Source organism: Labeo rohita, chromosome 17 (assembly GCF_022985175.1).
Source record: "Labeo rohita strain BAU-BD-2019 chromosome 17, IGBB_LRoh.1.0, whole genome shotgun sequence".
In the NCBI taxonomy this organism is placed as follows: domain Eukaryota; kingdom Metazoa; phylum Chordata; class Actinopteri; order Cypriniformes; family Cyprinidae; genus Labeo; species Labeo rohita.
Genome location: NC_066885.1, coordinates 4,704,631 through 4,722,957, shown reverse-complemented (window position 1 = coordinate 4,722,957; position 18,327 = coordinate 4,704,631). Strand labels below are relative to the sequence as shown.

Below are 18,327 nucleotides of genomic sequence, written 5' to 3'. Positions count from 1 at the left end.
AACATCACTGTACGTGTTACTTAGAGACACGCGGCTGCCCTTTCAGATGCTTTGACGGATACATGTGCATTTCAGTGCATAACTTACATTTTGCAGGTGATCTAGCATCTTTTTCTGTAAATGTTAGAAAGTCACACAAATATTTGTGTTATATAAGTACTATTTTCAGTAATTATGTGTTCTACCTACCTGTTGACAGTTAACATTTAGTCTCTGCTTTTGTTTTTGCATTATTTTTAATTTATCATAAAACGTTACCTAAAACAAATGAAACACTGATTTATTTTCTTTAATGCAATCACTTTTTACTAGCCATCTGTTTCTTGTAAAATACAGATGATGGCATAGTCTTCAGGAACATCTTCAGCGAAATCTGCAGTGTGTGAACAGATAACACCAAAGCCTGTCATTTTCTTTTTGAAAAACAAAACAAAAATAATAATACATTCTTAAAATCTTTGAGAACTACTTAAGAATTTTTCAAGAATTTTACTTAGGAAAAGTCTTCCATTCTTCTTGGAATTGATTTTAAGAACTTTATCTGCTTTCTTAAGAAGATTCACACAAGTGTAATACACAAGAAGGAAGAAAACTAGTTTACCTGTGCATTGTTGGTAAATAACCAACATTGTTTTTCTGCTCCCTTATTTCTTGAGAAAAAAGAAACTAGTTCAGTCAAGTTTATAATGCTAGTGAAATGGTTTCAGCTGACTGACCACATTTTTTTTTTTTATCAAAAGAGAAAACTGATTAAAAAACTTGATCTAGAAATTGACAGAAGCTTAACTATCCTGTAAAATTGTGTTATATCAGTTATAAGTAATATATAGTAATTTATCTGAATGTGATCAGTGTCTCTTTTGGTCAATCCATGACTACTTTGGTCAATTCAGTTGTATTTTTTCAAAGAACTGCCTGTAAAATGAGTCTCTGTGAGATGAGAGAGGAGGATGTTCACACACATAAAGCAGCATCTCCAGAACCCAGCTGTGTGGCTGTGAAGAGTGACAAGTCCATGGAGAAAACCCCTGATCTCAGTGATGGAGCAGTGACCTTAGACTCTGAGTAAGTATAAACGAGACGGACCATAATAAAAGGGATGCTGACTACAGATGTGTTTTATTTATGTAAGGAGTTAAAGAAGAATCTATAGGAGTCAAAGAAAAAATACAAAGAAATGAAAAGCAATAAACATTCATTTATTGTTTCTGTCTGAACTGACACTTCTGTGTGAATGTGGTGTCATTTCAAACTAGAGTGCAGAATTTAGTGTGCTGACTGATATGTTGATTCTTAATGCAGTTTTCCTGTTCATCTCACTGTTTCTTCAGAGTGAAACGTGATGTGATCAAATCAGTGATGTCCTACCTGATACACTTTGTCTCCTACTGTCGGAATTTTCTGGGGTGGCAAAACATAGAAGCTCTGCAGACACACACACTGTTGAAGGAGACTGCAGACTTGCAGCAAAACTCTCACCAACCAGTAGATGATGTTCTACAGAGAGTGAGAGATCAACATAAAACCAGCATGAAGAACAGGTATGAGAGTTTATTTGAGGGTATCAAACTAGAAGAGAATCAAACCCCTTTGAACTGGATCTACACACAGCTGTACATCATAGAGGGAGAGAGTGAAGCAGTGAATGAAGAGCATGAGGTTTTACAGATGGAGAAAAAAGCCAGAGTACACGACACTCCAATCTACTGCAATGACATCTTTAAAACCTTACATGAACCAGGATGTAAGGAGAAAGACAAAATCAAGACTGTTCTTACTAAAGGCATCGCTGGAATTGGAAAAACTGTCTCTGCGCAGAAGTTTATTCTGGACTGGACTGAGGGAAAAGCCAATCAGGATGTAGATTTCATGTTTGTGCTTCCATTTCGAGAGCTGAACTTAATTAAAGATCACCAGTACACTCTTAACAGACTTCTGCTGGACTTCCATCCTGAACTTCAACATCTGGACTCAAAGATTTATGAGGAGTGTAAAGTTGTGTTCATCTTTGATGGTCTAGATGAAAGCAGAATTACACTGTTGTTTTCTGACGATGAGAAAGTTTGCGATGTGAATGAGTCTTCATCAGTGGGTGTGTTGTTGTCAAATCTCATCAGAGGAGAGCTGCTTCCCTCTGCTCTCATCTGGATCACCTCCAGACCAGCAGCAACCAATCGGATCCCCTCAAAATATATAAACCGTGTGACAGACATTCAGGGATTTACTGAGCCTCAGAAGGAGAAATATTTCAGAAAGAGAATCAGTGATGAGCATCAAGCCAGCAGAATCATCTCACACATTAGAAGATCAAAAAGCCTCCACATCATGTGTCACATACCCGTCTTCTGCTGGATCTCAGCCACTGTGCTTCAAAGCCTCTTGAAACAAAATGAGATTACAGAAATCCCTCAAACTCTGACTGAAATGTATATTCACTTCCTGCTGACTCAGATCAACATGAGGAATCAGAAGTATGATGAGAGAGATCCAGAGAAACTACTGAAGTCCAACAGAAGAGTGATTGTGAAACTTGCTGAACTGGCCTTCAGTCAGCTGATGAGAGGCAATGTTATCTTCTATGAGGAGGACCTGAGAGAGAGCGGCATAGACGTCACTGACGCCTCAGTGTATTCAGAGATCTTTAAAGAGGAATCTGTGATTCATCAGAGGAAAGTTTACAGCTTCATACATCTGAGCTTTCAACAGTTTCTAGCTGCTTTCTTTGTATTTTATTCAAATGTTATCAAAAATAAAGAATCACTTAAGTTGTGCCTGGATGAATGTAATTGGGACATCTGGGAATACTCTGTTCTGCTTGAGATACTCAAAGCAGCAGTTGATAAATCCTTACAGAGTAAGAATGGACACCTGGATCTTTTCCTGCGGTTCCTGCTGGGCGTCTCACTGGAGTCCAATCAGAGACTCTTACAGGATCTACTGACACACACAGTGAGGAGCTCAGAGATCATCATGAAAACAACAAAGTCTATTCAAAGCAAAATTAAGGGTGATGAACATTACTCAGCTGACAGATGCATCAATATGTTTCTCTGTCTGCTGGAAATGAATGATCAAACTCTGTACAGATAAATTCAGGAGTTTGTGAAATCAAAGAATCACTTAGTGAATAAGCTCTCACCATCTTTCTGCTCAGCAATCGCCTACATGCTTCAGATATCAGAGGTGCTGGATGAGTTTGATCTGAAGAAATACAACACATCAGATGAGGGCAGAAGAAGACTTTTACCAGCTGTGTTGAGCTGCAGAAAAGCTCTGTGAGTATTAACTGATGTGATTCTGTGTGGTTATATGGTAATATATTCGTCCTTATGAATTACACCCTTCACAAATCCAACAATATCAGATAAAGCTGATAAGTCACTTCTGTAAGTCACAGTTTGTTTCACAGCAAATCAAACTCTTTTAGGTTTTCAAAGGTAATGGACTGAAAAGTTTTGAGTTCATAAAAATGAATATTCTACAGTCCGTTTTCAATAGTCATTCCAGAACAAGCCTGTAATTATATCCACAACAAACTTACATGATATCCTGTTTTTAGTTGAAAGTGTTTGTTTATATGCAATGTGTGTAAACAAAAACAAAAGCATTTAAGATCACACAGATTAAAAAAACCCCAGCACACATATGTCTTCAAGACGTCTGTAAAAGAACATTTAATCTAGCATCTGTAGTCTACAAACATCTGGTAAACACTTTAAAAGCTAATTTACATAGTCTAAAATTATAAGCATCTTGAATATTTTACTTACATTTCAGATCAAAAGTCGGGAATCCATGAAACATGAACAGTGATAAAGCACTTTATTTCTTTATGAACAAGAACAATTTTTGTCATTCTTATGTGTTGATCTCTTATTTCGTTTATACATTAGTTTAGACTGCACTGCTGTCATATCATTTGCTGTGGAATTTAAAAATAGAAATTTAAAATATAAATGTGTCCGGTCATGTGATTTTAGCAAACAGACCTGTGTCAGTATGACTACAACAGATCTTAAGTCAGTTTATAATAATGTCAGTTCAGTGCAGAAGCACAAAAAGGCTTTCTTCCAATGTTGTTTTGTGATGTTAGCATTTGACTTAATTTTCTCTCCTCTTTATTGAACCATGTTTCATCCTTTGTTATAGACTTGCTGACTGTAATCTCTCTGATCATTGCTGTGAAAGTTTGTCTTCATCTCTACAATCATCAAACTCACTGAAAGAGTTGGACCTGAGTAACAATGACCTATGCGATTCAGGAGTGGAGATGCTCTCTGACGGACTGAAGAGTTCAAACTGTCAACTCAACATACTGAGGTTTGGGGTTTCTTTTTCAAACTGCATTGTTTTTTAAAGTGAAATAATGCAGTAGAATACCAATTTACACTGTATGGTTTACATTTAAGAAGAAATATTGAACTTTTCCATTTTGTAAAATGCTTTCTGAAGTTCACATACAGTAAGTATATTGATACAGTAGTGTAAATAGTATAAATAAAAATAATTTATCATTGTCTTGTTTGTGCCTGTCAATTTTTTCACTATTAAACGTTTTAAAGAAAGTAATAAATTGCATTATTCTGGGAAAAGTCAAGGTGACATTCTTTTAATAAAGATGAATGCCACCAGAACCACCAACAGGGTCTACTTTCATACCAATTTTAAAATTTTCATTGAGTGTACAATATTTTTACTCTGATCTGTTTAGATTAGCAAGCTGTAAACTCACTGGTCAGTGCTGTGAAAGTCTGTCTTCATCTCTACAATCATCAAACTCACTGAAAGAGCTGGACCTGAGTCACAATGACCTGCAGGATTCAGGTGTGAAACTTCTGTCTGATGGACTGAAGAGTTCACACTGTCAACTCAACATACTGAGGTAAGAACAACAGATACATGGATATGAAATTAAATATAACCTCTGCTCTGCTTGTGATCTAGGTGTTTGTAATATATGAGCAGACCCCAGTGTGTGTGTGTGTGTGTGTGTGTGTGAAAACTTTGGGTTTGTATTTGATCAAGCCTGTTGTCCAAAATCAAAATTGTTAGGAATGGAGATGAACAGAAACTGATAATGAAATCGACTTTGCAGTAAAACACTGGAAATATTTCATCTGAACTGAACCCATCATGAGTGATCTGTGAATAAAAAGTGAATCAACAATGAACCAATGAATCATTTTATTAAAGCAGACTTTAAGAGTCTCTAGTTTTGTAGATTAATAAATACATCAAGTAATATTACGAAATTAGAATTCAGAATAAAATTTGTTTTCCCCCATATCCATGATAAAAACAAAACATTGCCAAAAATTCATCTGCCAAAATCATTTCCAGGCCACTAAAATGGATGTAAATGCATTTCCATGTTCTTGTATTTGATCAGTTATGTCACAGGTCATGTTATCTTGATTGTTTGTGTGTTCATAGATTGTCTCGCTGCATGGTGACAGAGGAAGGCTGTTGTTTTCTGGCTTCAGCTCTGCGTTCAAACCCCTCAAACCTGAGAGAGCTGGATCTGAGCTGCAATCACCCAGGACAATCATTAGTCAAGCTGCTCTCTGATTCAAACTACAGACTGGAAAATCTCAAGTATGTTTAACACTACAGTAACAATCATCCTGTCATGTGTAAATGTGTGCAGTATGAAGTCACTAAAAACTGTTACGGTTGATAGAGTTGATAGATTTTATAACTCCATTTGACAGACAGAGTAAGAGAGGGTTAATTGTGGCCTTAAAGTAAACTATTATTGCTGTCAGAGACGTTAAGCAAAAACAGATATAAGATTCAGTATAAATGTGAAGAAATTTTGTTTTGACCTGAATGATTCAAACCAGCATTACTGCAGTTAGAAGATAAATAAAAGTTACTGATTAAAACACTTGCACAAATGAAAGGATATACAGTAGGTAGTCAACGACAACGCATATTACCACCGTAATTACTGCCGCAGTAATGCCTCAGAGGCAAATACAAATCAGTCAGATGTGAAACTCGTTCTTGAAATCACCACCAGGTGGCACAAAGGGATGCTTGACACTGTGTCAACATTTGTACTTGTGACATTTTTTTCACTTGTGAATTAAGATAAAAAAAATTACCAGTTTAATAACAATAATATTATAGCATTATAACATTAAATCTCAACTAATTACTCTAAATGCTTAAAGTTCCACTATTTTTACTAATTTCACTATTTGACTTTAGTTAGAGTGAAATATAGGCTACAGTGACAGCAGCGCTTGAAGAGTGCTACTTTTTACTGTACAGTATTAACCAGTATTTGTGTTGGGTATATTTATTTAGCCAACATTAGGCTACTGTCACAGATAAAAGTTTTGAAACTTAAATGTAATAATTCAATGTTTATTAAATTATTATCTTTTTATGATACATATTGTGGAGTACTAAACAACCCTGCTCATGACACAGCGAAAAACATGTCTGTGATTTAAAGAAATTGTAGAACGCTTGAATAAAATAAACTTCCTTCATATTAGTTAAAATGTTGCACAGTATTTATTCGTTCCAGCGATTTATCTAAAAAATGAAGAAGTAGTCATATGTTTGGTCTTAAACGAAAAACATATGGAACTTTAAACCAAAGGAATAATTAATTCTAAAGATGCCGTCACGGCAACGGCGGCGGTAGAAGTAATATTCTGGATGAGTACCATCTGTAGACACACAATGATCAGTGAATGTAAAGGTGTGTCTCTATGTCAAAGCTTGAGGATCTTATCCAGTGATAGAGGCTGTGAGGACAGGACAGACAGAGGATCTCCAAGAGTCTTCATCAGGAAAGACACCAGCCTAATGAGTTTAGAGATATAGTTTGGCTAATTTAGTTCCTAATTTACTCATCTTCAGGTGTATAAAAAGTTTGACTTTCACATAATGTGGTATTTTTTTATTTTTATTTGTGTTATGAAGTTACGCTCAGTTAAACTAACTAAAAGCTGTATGATGGGTGATAATAAATGTTGTCTGTATAACTATATAAACAGAATGATGTGCACTATTGCTACATTATGTGCTATTGCAAACTTGTAACACACTAGCTGGTCTTCTGACAATAACAGTGTATGTTTACAGAATGAAGCATCTCTCTCATAATTATAATAGATAATAGATCTTTTTTTGTTGTAGTGTGGATCATGGTGGAGCGTTCAGGATTACTGAGGGACCACAGAAATGTAGAGCACACACCCACACACACATACAAACCTTAATAGCTGTTGTTTTGTTGTGTTACAGATGTAATAATCTCTCTTTTTGTGTTCAGATGCATGTGATCTTACACTGGATTTAGACACTGCAAACACTCATCTCACTCTGTCTGAGAGGAACAGAAAGATGACGCATGTTAATGTGGAGCAGCCGTATCCTGATCATCCAGAGAGATTTGATGAGTGGTGTCAGGTTCTGTGTAGAGAGAGTCTGACTGGACGCTGTTACTGGGAGGCTGAATGGAGTGAGAGTGCTGATATATCAGTGATGTATAAAGGAATCTGTAGGAAAGGATGGTGTACTGACAGTTTGTTTGGATACAATGAAAAGTCTTGGAGTCTGAGTTGTTTTCATAACAAATTCACTGTGAGACACAATGAGAGCAGAAAAATCATACCAGTCCCTTCACATCCCTCTAACAGAGTAGGAGTGTATCTAGACTGGCCAGCCGGCCGTCTGTCATTCTACAGCGTCTCTGACGCACACACACTCACACATTTACACACATTCAACACCACATTTACTGAACCCCTCTATGCTGGATTTGGAGTTTATTGTAATAGGTCAGTGTCTCTGTGTTAGTTTTAACAGCTTCCTCTGAGAAACTAGTGAGAAAAACACAGTTGGGAGAAAGAAACACAAGCACATGATCTCTTTAACTTGCACAGGTTTCTCTTGTCATGAATACGCATCCAAACACTGTCATGCAAAGTATACTTCTAAGGCTATTCAGAATGAAACAAAATCATTGAAACGCTGGCTAATATTCTGCTAAAATACCCTTCAGTGGTGATATGGCTATATCTATCTATCCTTTAACCTTTAATCGTGATTAATATTTTATTTTCTGAGTATATTGTATCTCATTGCTTCCAAATACTTTCAACCATTTACCAGACAGTTATGATTTAACTTTCTCATTTTGATTTTTATAAACCAATGACCAATAAAAATAACTTTTCTTAGAAAATGTTTTTTTCATTAACTCTGCTTTGAGTGCAGGACAATGTGGGTTAATGCAAATGAAGAAAGTGTGTCAAAAGTTAGACCAACAAGTCTAACGTCGACTTTGATTTTATGCCTTTGATTTTATTTTGAAAGTGTTGATAGTAGGGACACAGCTGAGAAACTTTAAATGTTTTTTTTTTTTTTAAACATCTCAGAACATAGTGGTGTTTCTTTAAAATATAAATATGTGTATTTTTTTGTTTTCTTAAATGTATATATTAAGATTAGGATGCTTCTCAGTATTCAAATTCCTGCTTCCTTGTTTTCCTGCTCCTCTGTCCTCCAGCCTCTGACCCAGAAATTGATCAAAAGTAAGGAATCTTAAGGGACATCTCAATTTTCTAATTGTACCGGGAGGAGGCGAGGAACGAGAAGTGAGAAAACTCAACATTTTGAAATATTGAGGGCAGATCTAATGTATTAAGGAACTCTAGTACTTTTGTTCTATCCATAATAGAGATCTGTTTGTATAGTTCTTAATAGTAATTCTTTAATAAAAAAATTCAATATCTTTTGGATCATGTTTAATTCTTATGTGTTTTGGGATCCCTTCATTTAGGGATTAAATAATTAACTTGTTTTCGCATTCGCCTTGCCAATAATTTAATTGCTCTTGGTCCTGCTTTATAATAAGTTTGTTTTAAAAAATCTTGACTTTTCTACTTTTAACTGTAATAAGCCATTTATTTCCTTTCTTAGTTTTCCAATTTGAGCCATCACCTCTTTATTAGCATTATGTTTATGTGCTTGTAATAGCTATTCATTTTCTTTAGATCACTGCCTTAAGTGCGTCCTATAGTATGGAGAGGTCCACCTCAACATTGTTATTTTTCTTTAAATATCTTTATTTCTGTGCAAATTTGTTCAATTATTAATTTATTTAGTATTCCTAGATTTAATCTCCACAGCGTGTCTCTCCCCAACCAGGGAGATCTTCACATAGATAGCACTATGATCTGATACATCAGCTACCCCAGTTTGACATTGCTGTATCCTGTGTCTGTTTTCTTCTTGTAAGGGAAAGTAATCTATTCTAGAATATACAGAATGCATGGTGTAGTGACTATAGTCCTTCTCTATTGGAACTGCAGTTCCCTCCAAACATCATTTAGTCCCATTCCTGTACACGTGATTCATGAATTTTGTTATATGTTTTTTGTTTCTTTTATGTCTTGTTGTATCCAAATCATGGTTTACCACTGTTTAAAGTGCTCCTATTATGCCATTTTAAAGGTTGCTAATATTGTTTTATGAGACTCCTAAAAGAGGTTTATATGTATGCAAGGTCAAAAAACACTTTAGTTTTCTCCAAAAATAGATTTAATTTTACCTCACTTCTAAATGATTCGGAAATGACTTGTGCGAAGCAGTTTGAAGAATCAGTCTTTCTAAACCCCTCCTTTCTGTAAGCCCTCACTGCTGTGATTGGTCAGATGGCGCGATGGCGCAGTCCTTTATGATTGGTTTAGCCGGTTAGCAAGACATGTGCAGGGTTGTTACACAACATAACATACACAACTACGCATTTTGAAGATCACTAGAAAATATAATCTTTGTAGATTCATCCTTTGGAAGTGAATATAAAATTGTTTGTGGGCGGGCAAGTTGTTCGCGACGTAGAACGTGGGCGGACATTGTGCAAATGTGTTACTTCGTGACGTATGGCCATAACAGAAAAAGATTTGAATTCCTGATGACTCGTTAAGGCAATTGTGAGCCGACTCTTTTTTTTTTTTTTTTTTTTTTTTGGATAGACAATAACTTTATTTATCGTGCATTGTCGGCTTCACAACTTTGCAGATAGTTTATGTTCACATACAGCTACATGACACACTGCATGAAAGGTCTTATTTGAAAAGGCATAATAGGAGCACTTTAAGTCCCCTCCACATACACAAACGCCCTCCATTTCCACAATATCAAATAATAATTTGAAATATTGATTATTGCTTTCTGGTGGGGCATAAACATTCACAAGAGTTACTGTGTTACTATCAATTGTTCCTTTAACAATAACATATCTCCCTTCTTTATGCTTTATTTCTTTCTGACACTCAAAATTGACACCTTGTGAGATTAAAATAATGACCCCCCTCCTACGACGGTTTGGGCATGAACTATAAAAGATATTTTTAAAACCATTTTTTTTCTTCCGTTTTTTAAGGTTCCTTATTTCACAAGTTTGTTTTTTGCAAGAAGATTTTTCCTTTTTCAATTTAGCTATTACTCTAGAGCTTTTGGCTGGGTTCCCCAATCCATTAACATTCAAAGACATTATCTCAATGTCCATCTCCTGCATTTATCTCTCTACAACAATCCTTATAGAATGATAACCCCACTGGCTAACATTTGGACAAGTGTGAACAACTAAACAACATTTACATATATCAAAACAATTTAAATGAACTGAAAGGATATCAACCGACCTGTGCTGTTAAATAAATGCGATGACACCGGAGATTTTGCGAACATCAGACTGTTTACTATTACTCTGTACTTCCTTAAACCCACCGCTCTAGGCAGGACTAAACGATCACAAAACACAATCAGGCATGCATCAGGATTGACGAACAGTCTCTGTGAACAGAACAATGCTTTTTTTTTTTTGTTAGTAAGTGGACACAACACGACCTCCACTTGGGAATGTTCACCCACAACTTAGGGTTTTGAGTCACTTCTAGATTTTAGATGTGAGATCAAATCTTGGAGCTATTGTAAGTTCTATTGCATTATACATTTTAACAAGCAGAATTATAGCATCATACACATTACACATACAATGAGGGGAAAAATGATTTAATCCCCTCCTGATTTTGTGTGTTTGTCCACTGACAAAGAAATTTTCAGTCTGTAATTTTAACAGTAGGTTTATTTTAACAGTAAGAGTCAGAACAACAACAACAACAAAAAAAAAAAAAAAAAAAAAAAAAACACATTTCAAAATAGTTTGATTTGCATTTTAATGAGTGAAATAAATATTTAATCCCCTATTAATCAGCAAGATTTCTTGCTCACAGGTGTCTTTTATACAGGTAAGGAGCTGAGATTAGGAGTACTCTCTTAAAGGGAGTGCTCCTTATCTCAGCTTGTTACCTGTATAAAAGACACCAGTCCACATAATCAATCTATCAGATTCCAAACTCTCCATCATGACCAAGACCAAAGAGCTGTCCAAGGATGTCAGGCATCAGATTGAAGACCAGGGGTGGCGAACGTCGGTCCTGGAGAGCCGCAACCCTGTATAGTTTTGCTTCAACCCCAATCAAACGCACCTGAACAAGCTAATCAAGGTCTGAAGGGTTACTAGAAAGCAACAGGCAGAGACCTAATGGCTAACTACAAGAAACGTCTGACCTCTGTGATTGCCAGCAAGGGTTTCGCCACCAAGTACTAAGTCATGGTTTGCAAAGGGGTCAAATGCTTATTTCACTCATTAAAATGCAAATTTAATCTGCATTTATTGTGCCACAAGGCCCTGTGTGGTCGCACACTTGTCACAGCCCTTGTGACGGCTCTGCCTGCACTGTATGAGCAGATCACATGCAATGTAAAGCCAAAGCTGAGGATTTATGTGCTCACACTATACGATCCGATTGTCGAGCACAAGTCATGTGCTCACACTATACGTGTTAAATGGGCTATGCGAGTTGCACAGACGATGAGCGATGACGCCATGTATATGGACTATAGCCAGAGATATCTTAATAATAATAATAATAATAATAATAAAAAGCATCAACTATCGGTGATATCAACAGGATTTGGCATTTCTAATTATTAAATTACTACCGTTACTATTGCTATTATTAGGGGCCAAGCACCGAAGGTGCGATGGCACCTATTGTATCCGTTGGCGTTCTTATTATTATTATTAGGGGCCAAGCACTGAAGGTGCGATGGCACCTATTGTATCCGTTGCCGTTCTTATTATTAGGGGCCAAGCACCGAAGGTGCGGTGGCACCTAATGTATCCGTTGGCGTTATTATTATTAGGGGCCAAGCACCAAAGGTGCGATGGCACCTATTGTATCCGTTGCCGTTCTTATTATTCTGCTTCTTCTTCTTCTTCTTCCGTTTCTTCCGCCGCAAGTCTATGGCAGCCCATAGAACCGCTTGCGGGAAAGTTGTATAATTTTGTTGTGAAACTGTTGCCAATAGATTCCTTGGGTCAAGTCGAGAACATTGATACCCATTATGCCGAAATTGGCCAAACTTCCTGTCCGCCATTTTGATTAATGTACAAAACCTACTTTTTCGAACTCCTCCCAGACTGTTAGTCCGATCTTCACCAAATTTGACTCAGATCATCTTCAGACTATGCTGGCAAAAAGTTATGAATTTTGTGTCGATATATGAAACCGTTTTCGTTTAGCGCATCAACAAATTTGCTGGAAAGATGCCAAACTACATCTGAGGCTGTATCTCTGCAAAGCTTTGACATAATGACGGCAAACTTTGTGTGTGTCGTTGTCATTTCACACAGAACACGTCACATCAATTTGAAAACAGCATCACCTGTTGGTCAAAAGTGATAAGCCATTAAATTTATTACGATTGGTTGTATTTATGATTTTTCAGCCATTTCAACTGATATTATCCTAAAATGGCTTAAGTTACTCACTGTTGTAGTCGGTCTGCTGCTCCTTGCCGTGCTTAACTCCTCATTCTGCCTCTTTTGTGCTTGGCCCCGCAATTGCTGCTTGCAGCTATATTTAGGGGCCAAGCACCAGAGGTGCGGTGGCACCTATTGTATCCGTTGGCGTTATTATTATTCCGCTTCTTCTTCTTCTTCTTCCTCTTCCGCCGCAAGTCTATGGCAGCCCATAGAACCGCTTGTGGGAAAGTTGTATAATTTTGCACACTGATAGAGGACAGTCCCAACATTAACCATAGCAAGTTTGGAGTCTCTAACTCAAACTCTCTAGCGCCACCACTTGTCCAAACTTTCAAAAGATTTATGCTAATAACTTTTGAACCGTAAGCCACACAACAAAAAATTTTTTTTCCTCTGATTCCTTGGCTTATGCCGAGTCGAAAGGACACCAAAATTCAAAAATCGTAAGGTTTAGTTTTTTCGCTATTCTCAATTGTTCGTAAAACCTACTTTTTCGAACTCGTCCTAGGCCGTTGCACCGATTGTCACAAAAATTGATCCAGATCATCTTCAGACCATGCTGGCAAAAAGTTATGGAATTCAAGTCGATTCGTCCAGCCGTTCACGAATAACACGCGAAAGAATTCTACGAAAAGCTAGCAAAAATCAATGTGAGGCTATATCTCCGTAATAGTTTGTCATATTGACACCAAACTTGGTGTGTGTTATAAGAAGCATGACCTGAGGCTACCTGCAGTGTTTCGGTGCAGTGCCCCCTAGTGGTCAGGAGATACGAAAAATGGCTATTTTTCTTTATAACGTCTGAATGATTTGTCCAAAAATCACAAAACTGGTCTCTTTAGATTCGGTGTGTCATACCGAGTCGAAACATATCCAATTTTCCCATGTCAGCCATTTTGGGTGTTGGTCATTTTGAATTTAGCTTTAAAATGCTGTATCTTGAGAACGGATTAGCGTATCGTTTCGACATTAATTACAAAAATGTTCGGCACCACGCCCTGAATGTACATAAAAATTTTGGGGCCAGCGCCGCCTTGTGGTCAAACGTTATAACGAAATTTCAAAAAATGCTAATAACTTTTGCGTACATTAGCCTATTAAAATGAAACTGATTTTGATAGATTCCTTCGGTCATGCTGAGAACACCGATACCAATTTTGCCAATTTTGGCTGAACTTCCTGTCCGCCATTTTGATTCATGTTGAAAACCTACTTTTTCGAACTCCTCCTAGACCGTTAGTCCAATTTTCACCAAATTTGACTCAGATCATCTTCAGACCATGCTGACAAAAAGTTATGGATTTTGTGTCGATACACAAAACCGTTTTCGTTTAGCGCATCAACGAATTTACTGGAACGATGCCAAATTGCATCCGAGTCTGTATCTCTGCAAAGCTTTGACATATTGACACCAAATTTTATATGTGCTATTGTCACCACACTCTGACCAAGCCACATCAATTTGGTAACAGTGCCACCTATGGGTCAGAAGTAATACGCCATTCACTAAACATTAATAATGAAATTTACAAAAATGCTAATAACTTCTGTTTACATTAGCCTATTGGAATGAAACTGATGTCAATAGATTCCTTGGGTCAAGTCGAGAACATTGATACCCATTATGCCGAAATTGGCCAAACTTCCTGTCCGCCATTTTGATTAATGTACAAAACCTACTTTTTCGAACTCCTCCCAGACTGTTAGTCCGATCTTCACCAAATTTGACTCAGATCATCTTCAGACTATGCTGGCAAAAAGTTATGAATTTCGTGTCGATATACGAAACCGTTTTCGTTTAGCGCATCAACAAATTTGCTGGAAAGATGCCAAACTACATCTGAGGCTGTATCTCTGCAAAGCTTTGACATAATGACGGCAAACTTTGTGTGTGTCATTGTCATTTCACACAGAACACGTCACATCAATTTGAAAACAGCACCACCTGTTGGTCAAAAGTGATAAGCCATTAAATTTTATTACGATTGGTTGTATTTATGATTTTCAGCCATTTCAACTGATATTATCCTAAAATGGCTTAAGTTACTCACTGTTGTAGTCGGTCTGCTGCTCCTTGCCGTGCTTGACTCCTCATTCTGCCTGTTTTGTGCTTGGCCCCGCAATTGCTGCTTGCAGCTATATTTCCGCTTCTTCTTCTTCCTCTTCCGCCGCAAGTCTATGGCAGCCCATAGAACCACTTGCGGGAAAGTTGTATAATTTTGCACACTGATAGAGGACAGTCCCAACATTAACCATAGCAAGTTTGGAGTCTCTAACTCAAACTCTCTAGCGCCACCACTTGTCCAAACTTTCAAAAGATTTATGCTAATAACGTTTGAACCGTAAGCCACACAACAAAAATTCTTTTTTCCTCTGATTCCTTGGCTTATGCCGAGTGGAATGGACAAAAATTCAAAAAATGTGAGGTTTAGTTTTATCTCCATTCTCAATAGTTTGTAAAACCTATTGACACCAAACTTGGTGTTGTGTTATGTCAAAAATTGATCCAGATCATCTCAGACCCTGGCAAAAAGTTATGGAATTGCAGTGCCCCCAGTGGTCAGAATAACACGAAAAATGGCTATTTTTCTAGCAAAAATCAATGAATGCTATTTCTCCATAAAGTTTGTCATATTGACACCAAACTTGGTGTGTGTTATAACAAGCATGACCTGAGCCTACCTGCAGTGTTTTGCAGTGCCCCTAGTGGTCAGGAGATACGAAAAATGGCTATTTTTCTTTATAACGTCTGAATGATTTGTCCAAAAATCACAAAACTGGTCTCTTTAGATTCGGTGTGTCATACCGAGTCGAACCATATCCAATTTTCCCATGTCAGCCATTTTGGGTGTCGGCCATTTTGAATTTAGCTTTAAAATGCTGTATCTTGAGAACGGATTAGCGTATCGTTTCGACATTAATTACAAAAATGTTCGGCACCATGCCCTGAATGTACATAAAAATTTTGGGGCCACCGCCACCTTGTGGTCAAAAGTTATAACGAAATTTCAAAAAATGCTAATAACTTTTGCGTACATTAGCCTATTGAAATGAAACTGATTTTGATAGATTCCTTCGGTCATGCTGAGAACACCGATACCAATTTTGCCAATTTTGGCTGAACTTCCTGTCCGCCATTTTGATTCATGTTGAAAACCTACTTTTTCGAACTCCTCCTAGACCGTTAGTCCAATTTTCACCAAATTTGACTCAGATCATCTTCAGACCATGCTGGCAAAAAGTTATGGATTTTGTGTCGATACACGAAACCGTTTTCGTTTAGCGCATCAACGAATTTACTGGAAAGATGCCAAATTGCATCCGAGTCTGTATCTCTGCAAAGCTTTGACATATTGACACCAAATTTTATATGTGCTATTGTCACCACACTCTGACCAAGCCACATCAATTTGGTAACAGTGCCACCTATGGGTCAGAAGTAATACGCCATTCACTAAACATTAATAATGAAATTTACAAAAATGCTAATAACTTCTGTTTACATTAGCCTATTGGAATGAAACTGATGCCAATAGATTCCTTGGGTCAAGTCGAGAACATTGATACCCATTATGCCGAAATTGGCCAAACTTCCTGTCCGCCATTTTGATTAATGTACAAAACCTACTTTTTCGAACTCCTCCCAAACTGTTAGTCCGATCTTCACCAAATTTGACTCAGATCATCTTCAGACTATGCTGGCAAAAAGTTATGAATTTCGTGTCGATATACGAAACCGTTTTCGTTTAGCGCATCAACAAATTTGCTGGAAAGATGCCAAACTACATCTGAGGCTGTATCTCTGCAAAGCTTTGACATAATGACGGCAAACTTTGTGTGTGTCATTGTCATTTCACACAGAACACGTCACATCAATTTGAAAACATTTTTGCAAATTTTGCACCACCTGTTGGTCAAAAGTGATAAGCCATTAAATTTTATTACGATTGGTTGTATTTATGATTTTTCAGCCATTTCAACTGATATTATCCTAAAATGGCTTAAGTTACTCACTGTTGTAGTCGGTCTGCTGCTCCTTGCCATGCTTAACTCCTCATTCTGCCTCTTTTGTGCTTGGCCCCGCAATTGCTGCTTGCAGCTATATTTATTATTATTATTGTTATTATTATTATTATTACATTTATGGTACTTTTTGTTGATGTTGTTGTTGTTGTTTTTTTTTACAAAATAAATGAAGGCAATACCCAATGTCTCCCCTCTCTCGTCTCCTCTGAGAGAATATGTGCAGTTAATGCAGCGTCAGATGCCGAAAGCTTGGTGAGTTTTTACTTTCTGTAGCTAAACAAATTGACTTTAAAAATTCTTTACGGGCATAACGCTCATGCAGTTTGCAAATTTTTTGTGTGGCATCATGCACTGGCTTGCCATCATGGTTTAAAACTGAAATATGTATAATTTTGTGACGTGTTTGTCTTTTTCATTAATTGCAAAGTGATGGACAATGGTTCACATTTCCCGTGCTAATAACATTATTTTATCAAAACATCTCCCTCTTTTAGTTTTCTTTATTGCTGCACTAAAGATTAAAAGGTTAAAGTTAAAACTTTGAGTTTAGGGCAATCAGTTCGTAGCTCTGCTTCAACTGTGCGATATCCTGTGACATATCAGAAATTCAACCGACCGTCCGATTGCCTGTCAGGAGAAGCTAATCGCTTTTCGTGTCCCCCGTACATTGCATGAATACTGCACGACCAAGGACACACGACAAAGCTGAAATTCGGCCCGGCCCAAAAAAAAGAGATCCACGAGTCAGAATTTGGCTCAAAATCGGGTAAAAATTGCACAGTGTATGCCCGGCCTTAGGCATACACTGTGCAAACTTTCAGCATATTTCCCTGAAAATAACTGCACACCTTAGAATGTTCGTCAACCAATCAGATTCGAGCATTCACTAGCCCCATAGTATAATTACCTGAAACCAGACAAGTTCAGCACCTGCATGTGCTGCTTGTGACCAACTCCGTAAAAGGCGTATTATGATCAAAAGAGCATCAAAACACTAACTGTTTGAAAAAGTATAATCATATATGGCCTACCATTATGGCATGATAATACTGACGTATTCTTTGATGTAGTAAATACTGAATTGTTTGAGTAATAATTCAGTACCACTGGTAAAAGTACCATTGTACATTGTTGACATTGTTGACACATTAATAGTTATCCAAACGTGGATTAGAGGTGGACATAAAAGAAATGAAGAAAACTGAAAAAAAAAGAAAAAAAAAAAAGAGAGAGAAACCATCACAGAATTTCTAATGGTTTTACTGGTTATAATGGAAATAATATTGGTTTTAATGGAAACTGTAGTGGTCCCTGTAGGTCTCTATACTGGTAGTTTGTTGGCTTGTTAAAACCACTAAATCCTAATAGAATATGGTCCAAAACACATACAGGAAACCTTTTTTTTTTTTTTTAATTGTTTTAGTGGTAATACTTTGTAATGT

At 37.0% G+C, this 18,327-nt stretch overlaps 1 pseudogene; it reads left to right on the top strand.

Annotated features, from left to right (window-relative positions):
• The first annotated feature begins 922 nt into the window (after positions 1-922).
• Positions 923-7,818, top strand: LOC127179701 (NACHT, LRR and PYD domains-containing protein 3-like; annotated as a pseudogene).
• The last annotated feature ends 10,509 nt before the right edge of the window (positions 7,819-18,327 follow it).